The sequence below is a fragment of the Balaenoptera physalus genome (genome assembly GCF_965194825.1).
Source record: "Balaenoptera physalus genome assembly, chromosome: X".
Taxonomy (NCBI): domain Eukaryota; kingdom Metazoa; phylum Chordata; class Mammalia; order Artiodactyla; family Balaenopteridae; genus Balaenoptera; species Balaenoptera physalus.
Genome location: NC_138903.1, coordinates 33,101,367 through 33,124,801, shown reverse-complemented (window position 1 = coordinate 33,124,801; position 23,435 = coordinate 33,101,367). Strand labels below are relative to the sequence as shown.

Below are 23,435 nucleotides of genomic sequence, written 5' to 3'. Positions count from 1 at the left end.
GAAAAAAGCAGAAGCTGAATCTACCAAATGTTCACTGGGTTGTTGAAATACAAATACTACAAACAACTTCTTCTATAGTATATGCTTAAGAAATACATAGTCAACCAGAAACTGGCATATATTTGTCAAATCAAGTTGTAGATGTCAGTTTTCTATGCAAATTAATTCCCCGGGATGATTTAATTTCAGTGCTTTTACTCATAAACTTACATATTTGGCTCTTCCCCACCCCATTCCACATTCTTAAGCTTATGTTATTTAAATCTGAAGAAAAAAATAAAAATAAGTAAAGACACTACTTTCAGTAAGAAACATACACATCAGGGGAACTTGAGGGCTTGATCTGTTCCCACAAGTGAGCTACAAAAGGGAGCATTTGAGCTGTTCCACACATATCAAGCTCAAAGACTATTTATCTGAAACATCCAACAAATGGAGGCTATGGTGTTTTCTTGGCTTAATTAGTCAAAGGATTTCCTCCACTTTCCATCTTGTTTTGCATCAAGAGACCCAACCGAAAATCAGAGAGAAACCTCTTTGTTGCAAAGCATATCCTCCATGGTCACTGCTTCTATTGTGACTGTTGGAACTCATAAGTGCTAGTGAAGCAGGAGATGGATGGGCCCCAGGCTGAGCAGCTGGAATCTGTCCCCTGTGGACAGATATTCCAAGATAAAGATAATGGCAGGAGCAAGGAGGAGCTGAGTCCTGCTTGGACAAAAGATAAAGAGACCATGTATTTCTCATTCTTGAGGTCAAGGAGACCTCCCTGACTACACATCTGCACAAAGGCTCCTCGGGGGTCAAAAAGGGAGGGGGCACCACCCCATAATAGGTGTGTCAACCTCCCCATAGTCCTCTGTGCTGGAATCCCTCTTGACAAAAAGATGCGCACACATGTCGGGAAGGGATCTAAGACAGGTCAGGTGTGGAAAAAGCAGTGAGATAATTAGCCAAAGGTAAACAAAGACCTTTCTCTCTGGGTGTGCATCTGTGCCTTGCTTCTGTCTTACCAAACGAACTGTTTCTCTGTGTGCTCTCCCACTTGTGCAGTGTCTCTAATTATAAACTTTGTATGTGTTTTTACAGGTTTTGCCTCCCTGAGAAATTCATTTTTCAACAGGGGCGAAGCCAGCAAAAGCCAACTTTGCTTCTAGCCCGTAGCCCCTGGCGGACTGGTGGCTAGGATTCCTGGTTTTCAGCCAGGCTACCCAGGTTCATTTCCTGGGCAGGAACTAAGATCTCGCTTCAAGCCACCACACACTGCTGTCTCTTCAAGGTCACTAGGATTGTTGATCGGGGTCATATTGTTTAAGGCAGGTTTGCAAAGGGAGATGTAAATGGTGGAAGAGCCATTTTCCTGTAGGTGGTTTGAACTCAGACTTAATTGAGGGCTTCAGAAAGGAGGGATGGCCCCAGAGAACATTAAAGAGAACTGACCAGCCTGACTTTCAGTGAGGTTAGAGGCATAAAAGATCATATTTTTTAAAATGGCACCATACTTATGCCTCCAGTCAAGATATATTAATAAGGATTAGATTTACGTTTTCACATAAAACAAACTTAAAAAAAACTGGCCAAAATATATGAAAAACTAGTTCTCAAGTCATCATGCAATGAAGGACAGTGATTACTGAGATTTGAAAACAAACTAGTCAACCTAACTATTGATGAGATGTATGAGGTAAATATGATTAAAAAGTGGCAACAGATATCAAATGTTTGGAGATGGGACAGGTCATGAGCCATAAAAGTAAGTAAGGATTCAGACAAGCAAGAATGTAAAGAAAGATGAAGGGTGATTCTTTAGTTTGGGTTTTTATTTTATTTTGATTTTTGCTTGTTTTGTTTCTGTTCTCTTCTAGACACATGCTCCAAGTTTAGAGGTGAGATGGAGAGGCCCTAAATACAATGCAATTTGTGGCCAAAGTTCAGTAACTCAGGACCAGGAAAAAATGAATTTACAAAAATCATATCGACTGGTGGCAGCTGTATTTAAAGGGGATATGAGTTCTGTAAGGGATCTCAAACCAAAAGGATTGAACTATAAGACTGACCCATTTTCCCTACAGAGTTGTTGAGGTGTATTTCATTTTACCTTATACTAGATCTTTAAAGCCCAAACTGTAGTGGAGGAGTGGCGACTGTCCACTGAGTTGAGGTAGTAAATAATTCAGCTTGAATCTTCATATGGCTTCAATTTTTACATAATAGAGGTGAAAAGCAAATGTCTAAGAAATAGTTCTCAGGGACTTCCCTGGTGGTCCAGTGGGTAAGACTCTGCACTCCCAGTGCAGGGGGTCCAGGTTCGATCTCTGGTCAGGGAACTGGATCCCACATGCATGCCTCAACTAAAGATCTCGCATGCTGCAACTAAGATCTCACATGCCGCAACTAAGACCCAGTGCAGCCAAAATAAACAAACAAATAAATAAATAATAAAAAAAGAAGAAATAGTTCTCATTTGTCTGTATTTGGAAGATTTTCTTATTATTATCAGTGACCTACGTAAAAAGAAATTTCACAAGCTATTAACATTATTTAAATATTCAAACAATAAAAAAGAAAACTCCCTCTCCAGAAGACCTGGATAGCGCCTCCCAGCCACGCTGAACCGGCTCTGGGCTTTCCAGACACCGGGTTCCCTCATTTTCTTCTGCTGGGTCAGCTATGGCGGCCGTGAAGACCCTGAACCCCTAGGCTGAGGTGGCCTGAGCCCACGCGGTGTTGGCCCTCAACATCAGCGTGGCCTGGGGGCTGCAGTACGTGCTGAGGACCAACTTGGGGCCTAAGGGCACCATGAAGATGCTTGTTTCTGGTGCTGGAGACATCAAGCTCACTGAAGATGGAAATGTGCTACTTCATGAAATGCAAATTCAACACACAACAGCCTCCTTAATAGCCAAAGTAGCAACAGCCCAGGATGACATAACTGGTGATGGTACTACTTCCAATGTCCTAATCATTGGAGAGCTCCTGAAGCAGGTGGATCTCTACATTTCTGAAGGTCTTCATCCCAGAATAATTACAGAAGGATCTGAAGCTCCAAAGGAAAAGGCACTTCAGTTTTTGGAACAAGTCAAACTAAGCAAAGAGATGGACAGGGAAACACTTATAGATGTGGCCAGAACATCTCTATGTACTAAAGTTCATGCTGAACTTGCTGATGTCTTAACAGAGGCTGTAGTGGACTCCATTTTAGCCATTAAAAAACAAGATGAACCTATTGACCTCTGCATGGTTGAGATCATGGAGATGAAACATAAATCTGAAACTGATGCAAGCTTAATCAGAGGTCTTGTTTTGGACCATGGGGCATGGCATCCTGATATGAAAAAGAGAGTAGAAGATGCGTACATCCTCACATGCAATGTGTCATTAGAATATGGAAAAACAGAAGTGAATTCTGGCTTTTTTTTTTAACAAGAGTGCAGAGGAGAGAGAGAAACTAGTGAAAGCTGAAAGAAAATTCATTGAAGACAGAGTTAAAAAAATGATAGACCTGAAAACGAAAGTCCGTGGTGATTCAGATAAAGGATTTGTTGTTATTAATCAAAAGGGAATTGACCCCTTTTCCTTAGATGCTCTTGCAAAAAAAGAAGGCATAGTAGCTCTGCGCAGAGCTAAAAGGAGAAATATGGAAAGGCTGACTCTTGCTTGTGGTGGAGTAGCCCTAAATTCTCTTGATGACCTAAATCCTGATTGTTTGGGACATGCAGGACTTGTCTATGAATATATATTGGGAGAAGAGAAGTTCACCTTTATTGAGAAATGTAACAATCCTTGCTTGGTCACATTATTGATCAAAGGACCAAATAAGCACACACTTACTCAAATCAAAGATGCAATAAGAGATGGCTTGAGGGCTGTTAAAAATGCTATTGATGATGGCTGTGTAGTTCCAGGTGCTGGTGCAGTGGAAGTGGCAGTGGTAGAAGCCCTGATTAAATACAAGCCCAGTGTAAAGGGCAGGGCCTAACTTGGAGTTCAAGCATTTGCTGATGCATTGCTCATGATTCCCAAGGTTCTTGCTCAGAACTCTGTTTTTGACCTTCAGGAAACACTAGTTAAAGTTCAAGCAGAACATTCAGAATCAGGTCAACTTGTGGGTGTAGACTTGAATACAGGTGAGCCAATGGTAGCAGCAGAAGTAGGCATATGGGGTAACTATTGTGTAAAGAAACAGCTTCTTCATTCCTGCACTGTGATTGCCACCAACATTCTCCTGGTTGATGAGATCACGAGAGCTGGAATGTCTTCTCTAAAAAGCTGAATTGAAGCTTCCCTTGTATCATCTGAATCATAGACTCTACAGAGCGATCCTAAGAATATAGCTATGTAATTTTTGTCCAAGCTTCAAATGATTTTCAAAGGATTTTCTTTTCCCATATATAAAAAAAAGAGAACACTGGCACCTATTCAGATTCTGAGGTTCTGAAATTATAATTACAGTATTTTAAAAATTGCACTGTAGTGTACACATACAGGCCATACTTGCCAATAAACAGGATGTTTTGCTTTAGCTTCAGTGATATAAAAATACATGATAGGCACATGTTATCTACCTTCTTATTAAATATTCCTTAGACAACAACAACACCAAAAAAAAAAAGAAAACTCCTTTAGTTTCAGCATAAACACACAGGCACTCCTTCCCACTAAATGCTCTCTCATCTTTATGACATCCTTTTGCTAATTTATAGCTGGGATTTCTGCCATGCTTCTAGTGAAATAAGACATGTTTATGACTAAGGCTTTCACACTTTCAAAAATTTTTCAACTAGATACTTGAGAAACTTAACAATATCTTCCTCCCCTAAAGTCAGTATAATTCACAGAGATATAAATATTGAGCAATTTGAATTTCTTGTGGTTGCCAAACTTACAACCATATTTTACAGTTAGTGGATTAAGAACACCTTTAGTTCTCTCTTGAGTTTGTCAGAAGAGTAACTTGATTTCTTTCACCTGCTTTCATACTTTTCGCCTTATGTCATTAGACCATGGGATTTTATATTATTTCTCCCAATGGAAAATATAAGACTTCCATAAATGAGGGCTTGACATTTAAAATGTTTATTGCTTATTAGGTATACGATTTGCAAATATTTTCTCTCATTCTGTAGGTTGCTTTTTCATTTCATTGATTGTTCCTTTTGCTGTGCAGAAGCTTTTGAGTTTAATGTAGTCTCACCTGTTTATTTTTGCTCTTGTTGTCTGTGCTTTTGGTGTCATATCCAAAAATTCATTGCTAAGACCAATGTCAAGGAGCTTTTCCTGTACATTTTCTTCTAGGAATTTTATGGTTTCAAGTCTTAAATTTAAGTCTTTAACCATTTTGAGTTGATTTTTGTGTATGGTGTATGATAAAGGTATAATTTCATTCTTTTGCATTTCTGTATACCATTTCCCAAACAACATTGAAGAGACTATCCTTTCCCCGTTGTGTATCCTTTTTTAAAATTGAGATATAACTGACATAAAACATTATATTCATTTCAGGTATACATCAGAATGATTTGGTATTTGTATATATTGTGAAATCACCCACCACAATAAATCTAGTTAGCATCTGTCACTATACATAGCTACAACTTTTTTTTCTTGTAATGAGAACTTTAAAGATTTACTCTCTTATCAACTTTCAAGTATGCAATATAGTATCATTAACTACAGTCACCATGCTGTACATTACTTCTCCATGATTTATTTATTTTATAACTGGGTGAAATGGGTGAAGGTGGAAATGGATGAAGGTGGTCAAAAGGTATAAACTTCCAGGTATAAACTTCCCATTGTGTATTCTTGGTGCACATGATAAAGCAAATACTATATAATCTCACTTATATATGGAATCTTAAAAAAAAGTCAAACTCACAGAAGGAGAGAGTAGAACAGTGGGTTACCAGGGGCTAGAGGGTGACAGTAATGGAGAGGTGTCAGTCAAAGGGTATAAACTTTCAGTTGTGAGGTAAATAAGTTCTGGGGATCTAACCTACAGCATGGTGACTATAGTTAATAACACTATATTGTATATTTGAAATTTGCTAAAAGAGTAGATCTTAAGTATTCTCACCACACACAAAAAATGGTAACTATGTGAGGTGATATATGTGTTAATTAGCTTCATTGTGGTAATCATTTCATACATATATACATATATATATATACACACACACACACACACACACACATATATGTATCAAGTTGCAACACTGTATACCTTAAATGTATACAACTTTAATTTGTCAATTATACCTCAAAAAAGCTGGAATAAAATAAAATAAAATACAGGTTCATTGCTTCATAATGTTTCCATTTGGCAGTGAGACCCAGGATTGCACTACCAGTAGATATGCAATGTATTTAAATATAAAAATTTCCCTCAGCATGCACTGTCAATAAACATAGATAATTTGGCTTTGTTTTTGAACATGTTACAAACAGGATATTAATTCTTAGATGACTTAGCTCAAAGGTCAATTCCAGAACAGACTCTGGCAACACCCACATACTCCTATAATAGGTTCTAATAAGAAACACAAACATATATCACGCCTATAAACCCAAGTTTCAATCACTACTTTGGACCCAGAAGTAAGGATGGTGAAACCAACACTACTGTGCTTCCATACAGCTTCTCTACCAGGCCTACAAACTCATCTGACAGCCCTAAGATCAGCCAGTATATCCTACTTCCTGATATGTATCAGGTATTTTAAAAATATTTTTATTGTAAAATTAATGATCCATGTAGAAAATTCAGAAAATCCAGAATTGTAAAGAAGAAAATAAAATAACCTATAGTTCTATATTCTAAAGATAACTTCCATTTTTTTGGTGTGTTTCCTAGAAATATTTTTTATCTTTTTGCTTTTGTCATATTATCATGAACACCTTTTCATATCCTTAGACATTCCGTAAAAGGAATTTTAATGGTTGTATAACGTTTTACTGTATTCAGGTAATATATAATTTATTTAACCACATTGCTATAGTGAAGAACCTGTTTTAAACATTTTTTAATATTGTAATGTGGTGCATGTGCTGGAATATAATCCTGTAACTCACAGGAGATACACACTTCATGCATTTCTCTTTTAAATCATCTAGCATCCTTGTCTTGGCTCACCAACACTCTCTATCACACTATCTTGGAAACAATAATTAGTCACAGGGTGTTTTCGTGACCTAAGTGCAGGTCAATCCAAGACATTTTCTGGTTTGATAGAGAGATGCTATGAAAATAGGGGAAGAAATGCTCTTTTATCTCTGGAGTTGCTAAAGCAGACAGGGTGGAAACCTGCAACTGCTGGGGTTCGTATTTTCTTCTTTGAGAGGAAACCTATCTGAAGAGTGAAGTCAAGTAAAACAAGCAGAGAGGAATGATAGATGAAGTGCAGGAATGTCCTGGCACATACTGGTCCTTGCTGCCTGACCCTGGGCCCTGGGGATTGCAACTCCTCTTTCAATTTTGTGAATTTCCTTTGTAGTTTTTCTAGCTTTAGGAACAGCCACATTTCCACTTTTCATTTAAATTATTTTGGGCTGGGTAACTGTCACAATTGAAAAAACTTTTGTTTATTTTGGCATCTATAATTTCTTTCTGAAGACTACTTTTTAAAGTAGAACTTAGGGTTCAAAGAATAATATTTCAAAGTTCTTGATACATATTGCAAAATCGAATTACAGAGAATTAACATCAACTTGCACTCTGTCAGTAATGAACGTACGCCATAGACAGGTTTCTGAAAAATCTCCAAATGATGATACAACTGTTGTTTTGAGGTTGCTTCTAATTCTGAATTTTTATTGTATTTATTCCACCAATATTTATAAAGCAGCTGCTACAGTGTGCCAGGAATTGCCCATGAATTAGAATGCAAAAAATGACGACACAGGCCTGACTTAAATGAGTTCACATCTGGTTGGGGAAGAAGAAGCCTTCCTATCCAAATATATCATGGACTTCCCTGGTGGCACGGTGGTTAAGAATCTGCTTGCCAATGCAGGGGACACGGGTTCGATTCCTGGTCCAGGAAGATCCCACATGCTGCAGAGCAACTAAGCCCATACACCACAACTACTGAAGCCCGTGCATCTAGAGCCCATGCTCCGCAACAAGAGAAGCCAACGCAATGAGAAGTCCTTGCACCACAACGAAGAGTAGCCCCCACTCGCCACAACTAGAGAAAGACTGTGCGCAGCAACGAAGACCCAATGCAGCCATACATACATACATACATACATAAATAAATAAATAAAACCAAATATATCATGATGCAATGAGTAATATAACAATAACATGCTTGAAAAGTGAGCAAATGGGAGGCTATCAGCACCTGGACTGGCTTTGTGGAATTGATAGAAGGTATACAAGTTTAAGAGTCTCCCCACAAGACGGGATAAGAACTCTGGAACAGGCATACCCATAGAAAAGATCTGAGAAAGCTGCAGAATCCCTAATAGGGTTGAAGGAAGGTATTTTTCTCCTGAAATCAGTCAGTAGAGACTGCAAGAGGTGACTGCTTCTTCAAATGCAAAGTCAGTAATGTAAGACTTCAAGGAACATGAAAAAAATTGAGAAAGCATGATACTACCAAAGGAACACATTTTCCAGTAACTGACCCAAGAAATGGAGATATGCGATTTGCCTGATAAAGAACTTAAAATACTTGTTTTAAAATACTGAACCATTACATTGTATACCTGAAATATAATGTTAAATATCAATTATGCTTGTATGAAAAAATAAAGCAAAAGAGTTGTTTTCACAAAACTCAGTGAGCTACAAGAAAACAGAAAGACAATACAATGAAATCAGGAAAGCAATATGTGAACAAAATGAGAAGGTTAATATAAAGATAGAAATAATAAAAAAGAATGAAACAAACTTGGGAGCTAAATATTACAATGAAGAAATGAAAAATGCAATAGGGAACATCAATGTCAGAGTGGATTAAGCAGAAGAAAAAAATATGTGAAGTAGAATACAAATCGTTTGAAACTATCCAGTCAGAAGAGAACAAAGGAAAATGAAAAAGAGTTCAGAAAGCCTACATGAACTATAGGAAATTATTAAGAGAAGCAATCTAACGATATCATTGAGAAATAATCTATACATTATTGGCATCCCAGAAGGAGGAGAAAGGGAAAAAGGAGTAGAAAGGTTATTTAAAGAATTAATGGCTGAGAACTTCCCAAGTCTGGGGAGAGATCTGAACATCCAAGTTTATGAAATTCCTAGGCTGCCCCAAAATTTCAAAACAAGATAATCTTCTCCAAGGCACTTTATTAAAAAAAAAAAAAAAAAAAAACCAAAAAAACCAAAAACTGTCTAAAATCAAAGACAAAGAGAGGATTTTAAAAGTAGCAAGAGAAAAAAAATTACACACAAGGGAACTCCTGTAAGGCTATCTGCATATTTCTCAGCAGAAACTTTGCAGGCAAGGAGAGAATAGAATGACATAGCCAAAGTGCTGAAAGAAAAAAAGTGGTAACCAGAATATTTTACCAGGCAAGGTTGCCCTTCAGAAATGAAGGAGAGACAAAGATGCTACCAAATAAACAAAAGCTGAGGGTGTTCATCACCACTACACCTGCCTTACAAGAAATGCTGAATGGAATTACCTCTGTTTGCAGATAATTTGATCTTATATATAGAAAATCCTAAAGACTCCATCAAAAAATTGTTAGAATTAATAAACAAATTAAGTAAAGTTGTAGGATACAAAATCAATATTAAAAAAATCAGTTGCATTTCTATACATCAACAATGAAATACCTGAAAGAGAAATAAAGAAAACAATCTCAATTACAATAGCATCAAAAACAATAAAATATTTAGGCATAAATTTAACCAGGGATGCAAAAAATTCAAACACTGAAAATTATAAAATGTTTAAGAAAGAAATGTAGAGACACAAATAAATGGCACAATATCCCCTGTTTGTGGATCAGAAGAATTAATATTATTCAAATGCCCATAATACTCAAGGCCACCAATAGATTTAATGCAATCCGTATCAAAATTCCAAAGACATTTTTCACAGAAACAGAAGAACAATTCTAAAATTTGTATGAGACCATAAAAACCCCAAATATTCAAGGCAATCTTGAGAAAGAACAAAGCTGAAGACATCATACTTTCTGATTTCAAAATACATTACTAAACTATAGTAACCAAAACAGTATTACTGGCAAAAGTGGACACATAGACATATGGAACAGAATTGTGAGCCCAGAAATAAATCCATGCATATATGGCCAACTAATATTTGACAAGGGAACCAAAAGTATTCAGTGGGGAAAGCATAGTCTCTTCAATAAATGGTGCTGGGAAAACTGGATATTCACACGCTAGAAGAACGAAATTGGACCTCTATCTTAAACCATTCACAAGAATTTACTTGAAATGGAATAAAGACTTGAATGTAAAACCTGAAACTATAAAACTACTAGAAGATGAAGGGAAAAACATCATTGACACTGGTCTTGACCATGACTTTTTGGATGTGGTGCCAAAAGCACAAGCCACAAAGGCAAAAACAAAAAAGTGGAACTGCATCAAACCAGAAAGCTTCTGCATAGCAAAAGAAACAATCAACAGAATAAAAAGGCAACCTACAGAATGGAAGAAAATATAGGCAAACCATATATCGGATAAAGGATTAATATTCAAAATACATAAGGAACTCATATAACTCAGTAGCAAAACAACAAAAAACAATCCAACTAAAAAATGGGCAGAGGACCTAAATAGACATTTTTCCAAAAACATACAGACAACCAATAGGTACATGAAAAGATGCTCAACATCACTAATCATCAGGAAAATGCAAATCAAAACCATAATGACATATCACCTCACACGTGTTAAAATGGCTTTTATAAAAAAGGCAAGTGATAACAAGTGTTGGCGAGGATGTAGAGAGAAAGGAACCCTCCTACACTGTTGGTGGGAATGTAAATTTGTGCAGCCACTATGGAAAACAGTACGGAGATTCCTCAAAAAGGTAAAAATAGAGCTACCATATGATCCAACAATCTCATTTCTGGGCATATATCCTAAAAAATGAAATCACTATTAGAAGAGATAGCTGCACTTCCATGTTCAGTGCAGCATTATTCACAATAGCCAAGATAGGAAAATAACCTAAATGTCCACTAAATGTCCATTGATGGATGAATGGATAAATGGATAAAGAAAATTATATATATATAATTATTATATTATTATATATATTATTATAATTATATAATATAATGGAATATTATTCAGCCACAAAAATGAAGGAAACCCTGCCATTTGCAACAACCTGAGTGGGCCTTGAGAGAGCATTATGCTAAGTGAAATAAGTCAGAACAAAAAAGACAAATACTTTATAATCTCACTTATATGTAGGGATCTAAAATAGCTGAACTCATAGAAACAGAGTAAAATACTAGTTGCCAGGGGGCTGAGGGGTGTAGGAAATGGGAATATTTTGGTCAAAGGTACAAACTTGCAGTTATAAGATGAATAAGTTCTGGAGATCTAATGTACAACAGGGTTACTATAGTTAACAATACTACATCATACACTTGAAACTGCTGACAGAATAAATCTTAAACATTCTCACCACAAAAAGTGGTAATTATGTGAGATGATGGAGGTATTAAACAACCTTATTGTGGTAATCATGTCACAATATATATATTTATCAGAGCATCACACTGTACATCTTAAACTTACACACTGTTATATATGCCATTGTGTCTCAATAAAGTTGATTAAAAAAAAAATGCTAAAAAAGAAGTTGCATGGCCCCTGCTGTTTTTCCGTGATACGCTCTGCTGGAAAAAGAAACGCGTCAGTAAAGCTGTTGGCAAGTTCCTTTTGAACCCCATCTCTTGATATCAGAAATGACTAGCTTGTATATTGTTCTGAATCTAAAACTCATCTAGTGAGAAAATGAACAAGATTGTCTGCTGGGGTTTAAAAAAAACTTTTCTGGGAAATTTTCCCCAGCTGAAAATTTCTTTACTGATTTAACTGATCTGGTTATTTCTTTTGTTATTCATTTTATTTACTCCTATATTACATAACTCACCATTACGTTTTATTTAACAGTCTTTCTGTGAGTAGTAGGCCTCAGTCTTGAATTTCACTGGTCTATAATACCTTTCTTTATACTTAATGTTAATAAAGTTCATTGAATTTCCAAATGAATCTCCTTTGTAACATCTCTGTCTTTTTCTATCAAATACAGTCTTTTTCCAAAATGGCAGCATGAAGTATCATTTACATATAATATTATTCAACAATTCTGTGATGCTAAACATTTCATCAGCCTCCATAAATAGTGTATGATTTTTAAAAGTTAAAAAGAGGATGTGAATGGGAGAAAATATTTGCAAACGAATCAATGGACAAAGGATTAATCTCCAAAATATATAAACAGCTCATTCAGCTCAATATTAAAGAAACAAACAACCCAATCCAAAAGTGGGCAGAAGACCTAAATGGACATTTCTCCAAAGAAGACATACAGATGGCCAAGAAGCACATGAAAAGATGCTCAACATCACTAATCATTAGAGAAATGCAAATCAAAACTACAATGAGGCATCACCTCACACCAGTCAGAATGGGCATCATTAAAAATCTACAAACAATAAATGCTGGAGAGGGTGTGGAGAAAAGGGAACCCTCTTGCACTGTTGGTGGGAATGTAAATTGATACAGCCACCATGGAGAGCTGTATGGAGGTTCCTTAAAAAACTAAAAATAGAACTACCATATGACCCAGCAATCCCACTACTGGGCATATACCTAGAGAAAACCGTAATTCAAAAAGACACATGCACCCCAATGTTCATTGCAGCACTATTTACAATAGCCAGGTCATGGAAGCAACCTAAATGCCCATCAACAGACGAATGGATAAAGAAGATGTGGTACATATATACAATGGAATATTACTCAGCCATAAGAAGGAACGAAATTGGGTCATTTGTAGAGATGTGGATGGATCTAGAGACTGTCATACAGAGTGAAGTAAGTCAGAAAGAGAAAAACAAATATCGTATATTAACGCATGTATGTGGAACCTAGAAAAATGGTACAGATGAACCGGTTTGCAGGGCAGAAGTTGAGACACAGATGTAGAGAACAAACGTATGGACACCAAGGGGGGAAAACCGCGGTGGGGTGGGGATGGTGGTGTGGTGTGCTGAATTGGGCGATTGGGATTGACATGTATACACTGATATGTATAAAATTGATGACTGATTAAAAAAAAAAAAAAGAGGATGTCACCAGTAAAACAGCAACACTGACCTCTACCAACCAAAATTCCTGGGCAAGGATCCAAAAAGTCTAGGGACATTCTGTCTAATAATACTGGCCTAATCAAAGATATCTGCCCAAGAAAAGGAAATTCTATTTAGTGTCTGGTTAACAGCTAGTCCAATTAATGATATCAATTCTGTTTGTGAGAACAAAGAAGAACTTGGAGAGGAGGTGAGTTAGGGAGGCACATGCGGGCTGTGGAGGGGTCACCTTCCAACAAGGCTGTCACTCCATCCCCCCTCTTATCTGTCTACACTGGAGAAAGATAGGAAAGTAGTGAAGAGCCTGATACAGGACATTCACTCTAAAGCTGCTGAGGCGTAGAAGAGTCTGTGAAATATCCAGCAGCAAAAACACAAGCTGAGAGAGAGAACGGGCTATTACTTCCTCATATTTCCACTCAGAGATTTTCAGACGAGAAACTATTTAAGCCAAGTTGACTGTATTATTTTTTACCAGATGAAGAAAAAAACCAAATATATATACACACACACACACACACACACACACACACACACACACACACACACATATATATATATAGTCAACTGGTTTTTATACCGTTTTCAAAGATGGAGGCATAGCTCCCCCAAATGCAAACATTCCAAATGCAAACCATTTTTAGTCTTGAGGGTAATGGATGCGGAAGTATAATAGCTCCCATGGTCAGGGAATAACTGATAAAACTGAACGCTGCAGTTTATCCCTGGCCCTGGGAGCAGTCTGTCTGCTCCAAGTGCCAGCATTAAGAAGATACATCGTCTGGAGATTTTAACAGAAACAATAACAAAACCAACTAAAAGTCTTTTACGTAAGCTGTCCATTATGTAGGATGGGCAATTCTAAATATCTGGGATAAAATATTCCTATCTGAAGAGATCTTCTGTTGGTTGGTCTAAGTTCTGTGGTCATTGTTGAAATTTAATACTAGAGATGAAAGCTTTAAATTAAAACACTTTTCTTTCTTATCCTCTTATAAACATCGAGAGTTAATTGGGAAAATCCCCATTATACACTCATCCCTCAACAAACACGGACTCAACTACATGTGTTGTTTGAGAGAGTTCCTAATGTTCTGAGCTCTGTGAGCTTGCTTTATTCAGAGCTCATGTCACTCATCCCTGGGCTCTTGCCTTTTCTTGCACATGAACAGGAGATTAAAATTGAACTCTGCAGGCACAGTGAGCAACCAAGCAAAGAAACATAACTTGAGTTACTTCAATTCTGTCATTTTAAGCTACCAGTTGGAATTTTCACATGTATTTAACATTTTAAACAGTGAAAAATAGTGTGAACTGCAAAGTATAATGATTTTCTTCTGTTAAGTAAACATTTTGACTTGCACATGAACTATTTTTTATGAACTTAAATCTTTATTATTGAGATTTACTCTTCTAAAGTTGTTTGTTCTTTAGCTTTAAAACAATTAACAAAGAAATCAGTTCCCTAATTGTTTCCAGATATGATTTGATATAAAAAAATTCCAATAATATTTCATTCTCTGTTTTTCTATTATATATTGATAGTTTTTGTTTTACGATGACTACTGACAATATTTTTCTATGTAGATAAATGCAGTCTTAAAAATGATCTTTTCCACGTATAAAATATATTAGGCATGCCACCATCTCATCCATATCATAGCTGCTTTACTCCCTTTTACCTCTGTGGATTTTTGCTCATTTCTTCCACTTGTACTCCTACCGGTTAATGTCTGCCATCTTCTCTACACTCTGATGAAATCCAATACTTTATACAATATTGACAGTGACTGACACCAATTGTCTGTGACACCTTTTTTTTTCCCCCCTTTTAATTCGGAGAATTTATGTTTTAAGTCTTGTGGTTACTCTCTGATCAAAGTACAAACACTCTGATATGTTACAAACAAGTGAATAAAAACAGTTCCTGGGTATGCTTATTCATCCAAATATTTACCCATATTTACCCGTACTTTCAGTATGCCTCTTCTGCCACTTCATCACAAACTCCCACCCTGAGACACAATAAACGGGCACCAGACCTGGTTATGGGTTATCTCCTCTGCTCATCACCTAGATGACAGCATAGCTTGTTTCTTGCTTCACTCAGATTCTCAAATGACAGTTTATCAGAGTTTGTCTTTACCACCGACAAAAATAAACCCCATCCCTTTTACTCTGTTCCCTTTTCTCTACTGTAGTTTCTACTATTTGTTCACTCATTTACTGTAATTTCCCAGTATTCTGTGAGCCCCAAAGCATGAACATTGGCTGTCTTATTTACCACGATATTTGGTAACATTGCCTAAAATAGTGCCTGGCACTAGGAAGCACTCAATATTTGTTGAACAAATGCTCTGATCTCCAGGAGACTCTGGAAAGGAAGGTCTCCTGAAGAATCATGGAGATCCAGCACAAGATTAGAAATGGTGGGGTGGCATGTTCCAGGCATAAGGGGCAACAGCCTTCCATTTACTCTCCTAAGGGTCTTATGGTTTCAAACAAATAACAGAACATCCAAAAGCTGAAGTGATACCCCAAGAGAATATTAGTTTAGAGAGAAATTGCCGGCAGACCTGTATATGTCTTGAAACTAGTTCAAGGGAATGCTACTACAGAGGGTGCATTTTGCACTGGCTTTGGGATTCAGTCGATTTTGTGAATTTCTGCTGATGGCAGGGTGAGCGGAGACAAACCCAAAGGCCAGACTGCATGAGTTATATCACTTTAGATGCCAGCAGGAGACCGACATAGAGCAAGATGGAGAAAAACGCTGACTTCCCACCGGTGACAGTGGCGTTTGTGTAGGCCAGTAGGATTTAACATCAATCCCAAAGAAAAAAAAGAGTCCAAGTACAGAATTTTTCTGAGTTAAAGCTGAAATGACTGAGAAAAATCACCAAAGTAACTAGGCTTATCTGGAAGTGGTAAGATCTGAATAATAATAATAATGTCATTATTGTATCAGAGAGAACCAGGGGCTGGTATAGAGTATGTTGTGATAGAAATTAATTTGTGGAAAAGAAAGAAAAGTTACATCTTGTCACATAAGGCCTAAATTTGTAGTCTATTAAGTCTGTACCCATCAAGTTTTCTTTAACCAAGGAGATTCTTTAACCAAGGAGAATATTGGATGGATAACTCGCTACTGATGTACTATTATGAATAATACCTAGACAGTACCACATAAAAATTAAAGGTTTCATATATTTTACTGGCTGGAAAAATACATATTATGGGTAAAATCCATATGTTTTTTGGTGTCAACATAATCAATATTCCCGCTAATCCATTAAATTTCATATAATAAATGGATCACCTAAAATAATACAAGAATAAGACTTGTTCTTTTTTCTGTAATTTTAACCCCCTCTACAATATACCCTTCTAATGGTTACTTATGACCACTTGCTCACTCTTTAAGGCAGATTGGGTTCCTCTAGGAGACGTGACCACAGCCATCCTTGCATCCCACCTGCTGGTTCTTGGCCTTTCTCATAGCGAGCTGACTCAGGACAGGGTCAGTTCTGCCTTCCTTTCCCTAGATGTCCTTCCAGGTTATGCACAGCCATTGTACCCATTCCCAGCTTACTGGTCATTTTTTTCCCCTTGACTGAAGTGAAAACATTTTCTTCTGGAAAAAAACTGTGGAGGCCCTGGTTTTATAAGTTTGATGGCTCTTATAATAACATCATTTAAAACAAGCAAAAAAATGCCTTCCTAAACCAGCTACATGTTTTACACTATTCATATGTTCAGGAGTATCGCTCTCTTTAATTTTCACTTCTTTCACCCCTTCTGTAACAGGATCTTCTTTTCCTTTGGGAAGCCTTACCTGCCATTTGTGAGGATGAGGCACACGAGGGTTACAGGACTCTCTCTTGGGGCTCCATGTACGCTTCCTTGCTTCGGTGCACCACAAATCAGGGTCCTGAATAATGTGCAAGTCACCCCTGACTGCTGAGTTGGATGCATCATCTCACAGCCACCTGAGTAATAAGAACACTCTTGATGACTTGGTCCCTCACTGATGGTCCCTTCCTTCTTAGCCCGGGGTCCCATTTTGCTTCTTGTATTTTCCTAGGATATAACAACTACATTGAGGAATGTTTCCTCTCTCTCCTTATTCTCACTACCTTCTTGTAGGAGTTTATGGGAATCTGCACACTAAATCATCCCACAAGGATGTAAGACTCTCTCTTTTTAGGGTCTTTCTGACATTTAAAAATAAAGATTGGAACTTGTGATAGTAGTTAGGACCACTATAAAGGAGCAGATAGCCTGTATTTACTTGATTGATGGGGCTCACTGAAGAGGTTTTTACACCAATTTGCAAGGGACAAAAGATGCCTTTATTTTGATTTGCTTTTTATTCTTGTTAAATAAAAATGAGAAATAACTTGTAAAATATTAACCTTAAGAAGGGGGTAGTTTGTTGGCAATATTTCAATGTATATATGAATAAGCAAAGGTGACTGATAAAGAAAAATGTGTACTATTCTAATCAATAATTATCATTCATACTGCCCTGCCACATAATTCTCAATTTAAGTATTTATGTACACACCCAGATAAAATTTAAACTCCTCCAAGAAAGAGGAAAGTTTTATCATGTATTATAATTTTATCTAGGACACCCAACAAGGGCTTTTCACATAGTGGGGCTTTATGTATATTTGTATTGTATATGCAGAGACGTATATATACTAAATGTATCACATATATATGCATATATCTTATATATATCTTTAATATTTTCATATATTACACACATATACTAAATCTACCACATATATCTACTATATATTTACTCTATATCATGTATATATACTTAATATATATTTACATATTTTGTAATATACACCTTACATGTATGCATCTTCTGTAGCTTATAAGATATGCATGCATGTATTATAGTTCACATATATCTTATAATATTTTCATATTTGGTGCGATTCTTATTTTAACAGACAATTTTTTTCCTAGGAAGCGAAAGCCAAGTAAAAAGATTTGGAATCTTTAAAAGACCCATGTTTAGACTTTTAAATGTTAACGATGCTATGAATTCCTAAGCTGTGTGCTAACCAAACACATTGTTAAAAGTGCTAATATTCAAATGCTGTGAAAATCACCGGGTGGGAGCACAACAGAGGAGTCTGGTTTGCAGAGGAGCCCTCATCCTGGGGACACAGGGTGAAATAAGGACGCTGGAGCGAAGGTGATGTGATGTAACTGTGAAAATTCTCCCTGAGGCAGGATACAGTTTCCTCCTTTCACTTAGTCTGATGCCGTAAACAGGGCTCATTTCACCCAAACCGGAGGTCTCCTCATTATCCCTTCACACCCGGCAGACACAGCCTCTGAAGCAGTTTCCTGTGGTGCTTGCCGGTCTAGACAGGCATGATTTGCTCGGATGTTGAGAGGTGAAGGGGCAGCGCCCGCGAGGCCCCCTCGTGAATTTTGCAGGCAGGTCTCTTTAATTCAGTCACTTGCTGGACCTGCCAACTGAAATGGGCGTGTGAGAGAGAAAGTCAGCTGTCCAGCAAAGGGGCTGCAGTGCCGGCTTCATCTCGGCCTTTATCAAGTGCGACTGTGTTTTAGTGCAGTGGCAGTAATTCCAGAGGGGAAGATGGAGCTGTGGCAACTTGTTTGGATCTAACATGAGGCTTCAGGACGTGCCTGGGGAGACTCGCGCTGGGAGGAGCCCGAGTCTCTGGCCACGGCCTGGGGAGACGCTGCGTTGGCTGCTGTCTGTGCATTTGCACATTCTCAGTTGTGCTTGTCATCTTGTCATCCTCAGCTGTAATTGCCTCTTTTCTAGCTTATTCTCTGATTGGCATCACCTGCACTGCACATCGGCTTCCCACTGAACATCCTCTGTTGGCCTCTTGGTAACTTCAACACCCCAGGCGCCTTGATAAACATACTCAGAGCACCAGCGTCCAGTTTCAATGCTGGAGAAATGGGTTCTCCTCATCGCCTTTCCCTCCCCTCTTTCCTTCTCATTTTGATGGGCTTCGTCCATACAAATATGGTCTACTTAAGGCTAAAACTACATTCCACAGCACACCTTCTGGCCCCTTCAGTATCAAAAGTGAACTATCTTTGCCTTAATTTTTCCCCTTTGGTAAGGGGTAGGAGGATTAGTATAGGGAAGCCAGGCAGGACAAAAAACCAAATTCTTCCACATTCCACATTTTCCTAAATGGATTACTAAATGCATATTGCCAGTCACACAATTTTGTTTAGGCAAAAGAGAGAGAGAATATCAACCTGTTGCTATACACTACTAATTACAGATGAGAGAGGATTAAATTGGAAAGAATCTCACTGCAGGAAAATGGCAAAGGAAAAAAAGAAGCCTAATATTGTTATTATTCAACAGAGACAACACACAAAGAAAACAGAGTTTAAGCCTTTCTTCGAAGGAATTTTAGACGTAATTTGATGGATTTTTACAATGCAGTTATTATTATTATTATTTTTAAGAATCAAAAGTACATTTTTAAACAAAAGAACTCATGGAAGGGCAAAATCTCCCCAGCATGGACAGGAGAGAAAAGGGTCTCAATAATTTCACAGTAAGGGGTTCTTTACTATGAAATCCCTGATTTCTGTCCCGTTTGGGCTACCTCTTGCCTAGTATCCTCTATTCCCTTCTAATATCATAAGCTTTACACCCAAGCCATCTAATCAGGCATACTTCCCAATATGATTTCGAAACTTTGTTGGTCAGGCTAAATGAATCTTAGCCTACAATGTAGAATACATGTTCTCATGCCTCAGAAATGCATTTGTTCATTTTCAGGTGTTTCAAGGAATAAATTACTTTGCTGCTTGATGCAACATAACAGTTCCGTGCCTCACTGTGTTCTTCATGCTGATTGAACTTGTCTGCTACGTTAACAGCCTCAGACCTCCCAACGCAGTGAATTCATATTACCTATCACACAAACATGTGTGACCTGTGGAACTGACAAGGAAAAAACTTGGGCCAATTGCCAGGTTTTCAATGGATTTTCAATTTCTGTAAGTGTCCATCATTAAGGAATAAAATGATCCCTCTTTTAATTTAAACTAACAGTTTTAAAGTGGGATATTAGAAAATAAAATTTTCTTACAATTTTTGAAATTATTTTGGCACACAAACCTCATGTTTTACTTGATTTGTGTCCTATAATGTGTAATGCAGCTAGACTAAGACTTCCATGATCCCGCAATAAATAGGGAAATATAACTAATTATGAATATTTACAAAAATGGAAATGTTTCTTTAGAGAAGTTATGATGAGCTGAGTTTTGTGGGAAAACAAGCAGAGCAAGCTAAACGCTAATGTGATGTTTTTTTGTCTGCTAATGCAGATCAGTGCGCCCCTAATAAAAGCCAGAGGTTTACTGCAAAAAGCAGTTGCAGAGGAAAGTTGATTATGATTTTAGCTCAGAGGGGAAGCACAGATAATAGAAATCTTTAGATCACTTTCACACTTTAATTTTAGATATTTATCTCTACCTTTCCCAAAATAACTACTGTATCATATCTATAGTGTTGTAACTTTTCCATATAAATCTAATGGTAACAGAGCCACTTGGATTTAATTTTTTAGAACTGGTGATTCACTGGATTATTTATTTCAAATTAATTATGAGCGTCTACTACACACCATGAGTGCTAGGGGGATACAACTGTGAAGGGACATTAACAAACTGAGCCCCAACAGAGACCACTGCTTAGCGGTTTTGAGTTTGCACTATTTCTCCTTCTTCCAAGGCTGACAGTCATCCCAACCTCCTTGGACTCACAGCTGCCTCCATACTAGAGCTGTGATCTGTGGCTGTGGCACAGATTTTTCTCTTTGAGAAGAGATCTTATTGGGGGTGAACAGGCCAAGGCTGCCAGCATCTCTACCCCAGAAACAAACGACACAGGAGATCCACCTGGGCAACTTAGAATACCAAAGTTTGGGCTTCAATTTCTCCTGAAGTTGGTTTGCAGGTCAGGAGGAGGTGCTAATATTCTAAGGAAACCAAAATGCGTGAGCATCTTCCTCTTCACTCCATCTCCTTTCCTCCCAGCTAGGCTGTGACGTCTTCCCCCAGTGTTCTGCTGCAAGGCTTGCTGAGTAAGAACCTAGGTTTCAGAGGTGAGACGGTAGAAGTACTGTTCTGTTTGTGTTGTCCTAGACAGGTTATGTAGCATTCTGTTTGTTTTTTCCAGCTTCAGTGAGGTGTAGTTGACATAAAATAAACTGCAGGTGTTTAAAACATATAGTTTGATAAATCTAGGCACATGTGTATATCCATAAGGCCATTATCACCATCCAGATAATAAACAAATCAATGACCTCAAAATTGTTTCCTCATGTCCGTTTGATACTTAGCATTCTAAGCCCCAGATTCTTCATCTGTAAAACCAGTATGAACATAGCAACCTCATAATGTCATGAAAAATTCACAAAACACAGGTAAAGCAAACACTATATAGCAGGAGAGGGGTCTGTGTTAGATACTTACCCCCACTTTGCATTAGTGAATATTCATGAATTGTCAAGTTCTTACTGATTCTACCATTTTATGCTTCTCATTCTTTTCCCCCAGTAAGTCAAATCTTTTCTCATGCTTATAACCAGAAATAAAAGATTCCTAGGTAAGCTCTATAGGAGGTCTGCTGAGCTAGTTGGGGAGAGGAGAAAGCTGGGCATTTTGAACTACCCAGGCAGTGGATGGTAACTAGGGACACAAGCCTTACTGCTGGCTGACAGCTGAGCAAATGTGTGTGAGAGAATCTGGAAGGGAGGGGGCACATCAAGGGCATTGATGTCTCTACCTGAAGAGAGTCTGATCTTACATCAGTAGCTGGCACCAGGGATGGGGATTCACAAAACTCTGTCAGCAAGGAAAGTGCTATCTGGTTGAACAAGATGGGGTAGAGAGACAGTTAGCTCCCAGGAGGAAGCTGTGATTACCTGAGTCCACATGGAATCAGTTCCTGTTTATTTCCACAGACGTTCAAAGTAAAACGGCTGAGATGTGGCACTCATAGAGGAATAGATTGTTTTCCTGCACCTGTGTAGGAAAAAAAGGGAAGAAACTATCTTAAGGAATCCGGTTGCATGTGAGAAAAGGAAAAGGAAAAGATGAGAATTATGTCATATTTTACAGACATAGAAGGGAATCCATGGCTGACTAACCATGGCCTAGGTTGAAAACTGCCATGTAGAGAGTTGTTTTCAATTCTTACTCCTTTTCTAACTATAAAAATGCACCTGTTTAAGTAATGTTTGAGCATCACATGACTCAAAGCAATAAGACTGTCCAAGTGGCATTTGGAAAATTTATTTTAAAAGCACCCTATGTTATTAAATGATTCATACCCCCAACACACACAGGCCTACAAATTACTTTAATTCATTGTTTTCCAACTTGGGATCTCACATTTCTAGCATAGTCCATTTTGATACTTTTTAAACAGTCAGTATTCTGAAGAATCTCGGAGACTAGTAGAGTTGGAAATATTTTAAAAGCTTCGAAGACACATGAAAAGCTATTAGATTCAACCATAAGAAATTGCCGGGGAGACCTTCAAGATGGCGGAGGAGTAAGACATGGAGATCACCTTCCTCCCCACAAATACATCAGAAATACAACTACACGTGGAACAACTCCTACAGAACACCTACTGAACGCGGGCAGAAGACCCCAGACCTCCCAAAAGGCAAGAAACTCCCCACGTACCTGGGTAGGGCAAAAGAAAAAAGAAATAACAGAGACAAAAGAATAGGGACGGGACCTGCACCAGTGGGAGGGAGCTGTGAAGGAGGAAAGGTTCCCACACACTAGGAACCCCTTCGCGGGCGGAGACTGCGGGTGGCGGAGGGGGGAAGCTTCGGAGCCACGGAGGAGAGCGCAGCCACAGGGGTGCGGAGGGCAAAGCGGAGAGATTCCCGCACAGAGGCTCGGCGCCGAGCAGCACTCACCAGCCCGAGAGGCTTGTCTGCTCACCCGCCGGGGCAGGCGGGGCTGGGAGCTGAGGCTCGGGCTTCGGTCGGATCCCAGGGAGAGGACTGGGGTTGGCGGCGTGAACACAGCCTGAAGGGGTTAGCGCACCACAGCTAGCCGGGAGA

At 38.2% G+C, this 23,435-nt stretch overlaps 1 pseudogene across 1 annotated transcript; it reads left to right on the top strand.

Annotated features, from left to right (window-relative positions):
• The first annotated feature begins 976 nt into the window (after nt 1–976).
• Nucleotides 977–13,810, top strand: LOC309652532 (T-complex protein 1 subunit zeta pseudogene; annotated as a pseudogene). The gene has a single exon. The product of its transcript is annotated as a T-complex protein 1 subunit zeta pseudogene (transcript).
• Nucleotides 13,811–23,435: the final 9,625 nt, after the last annotated feature.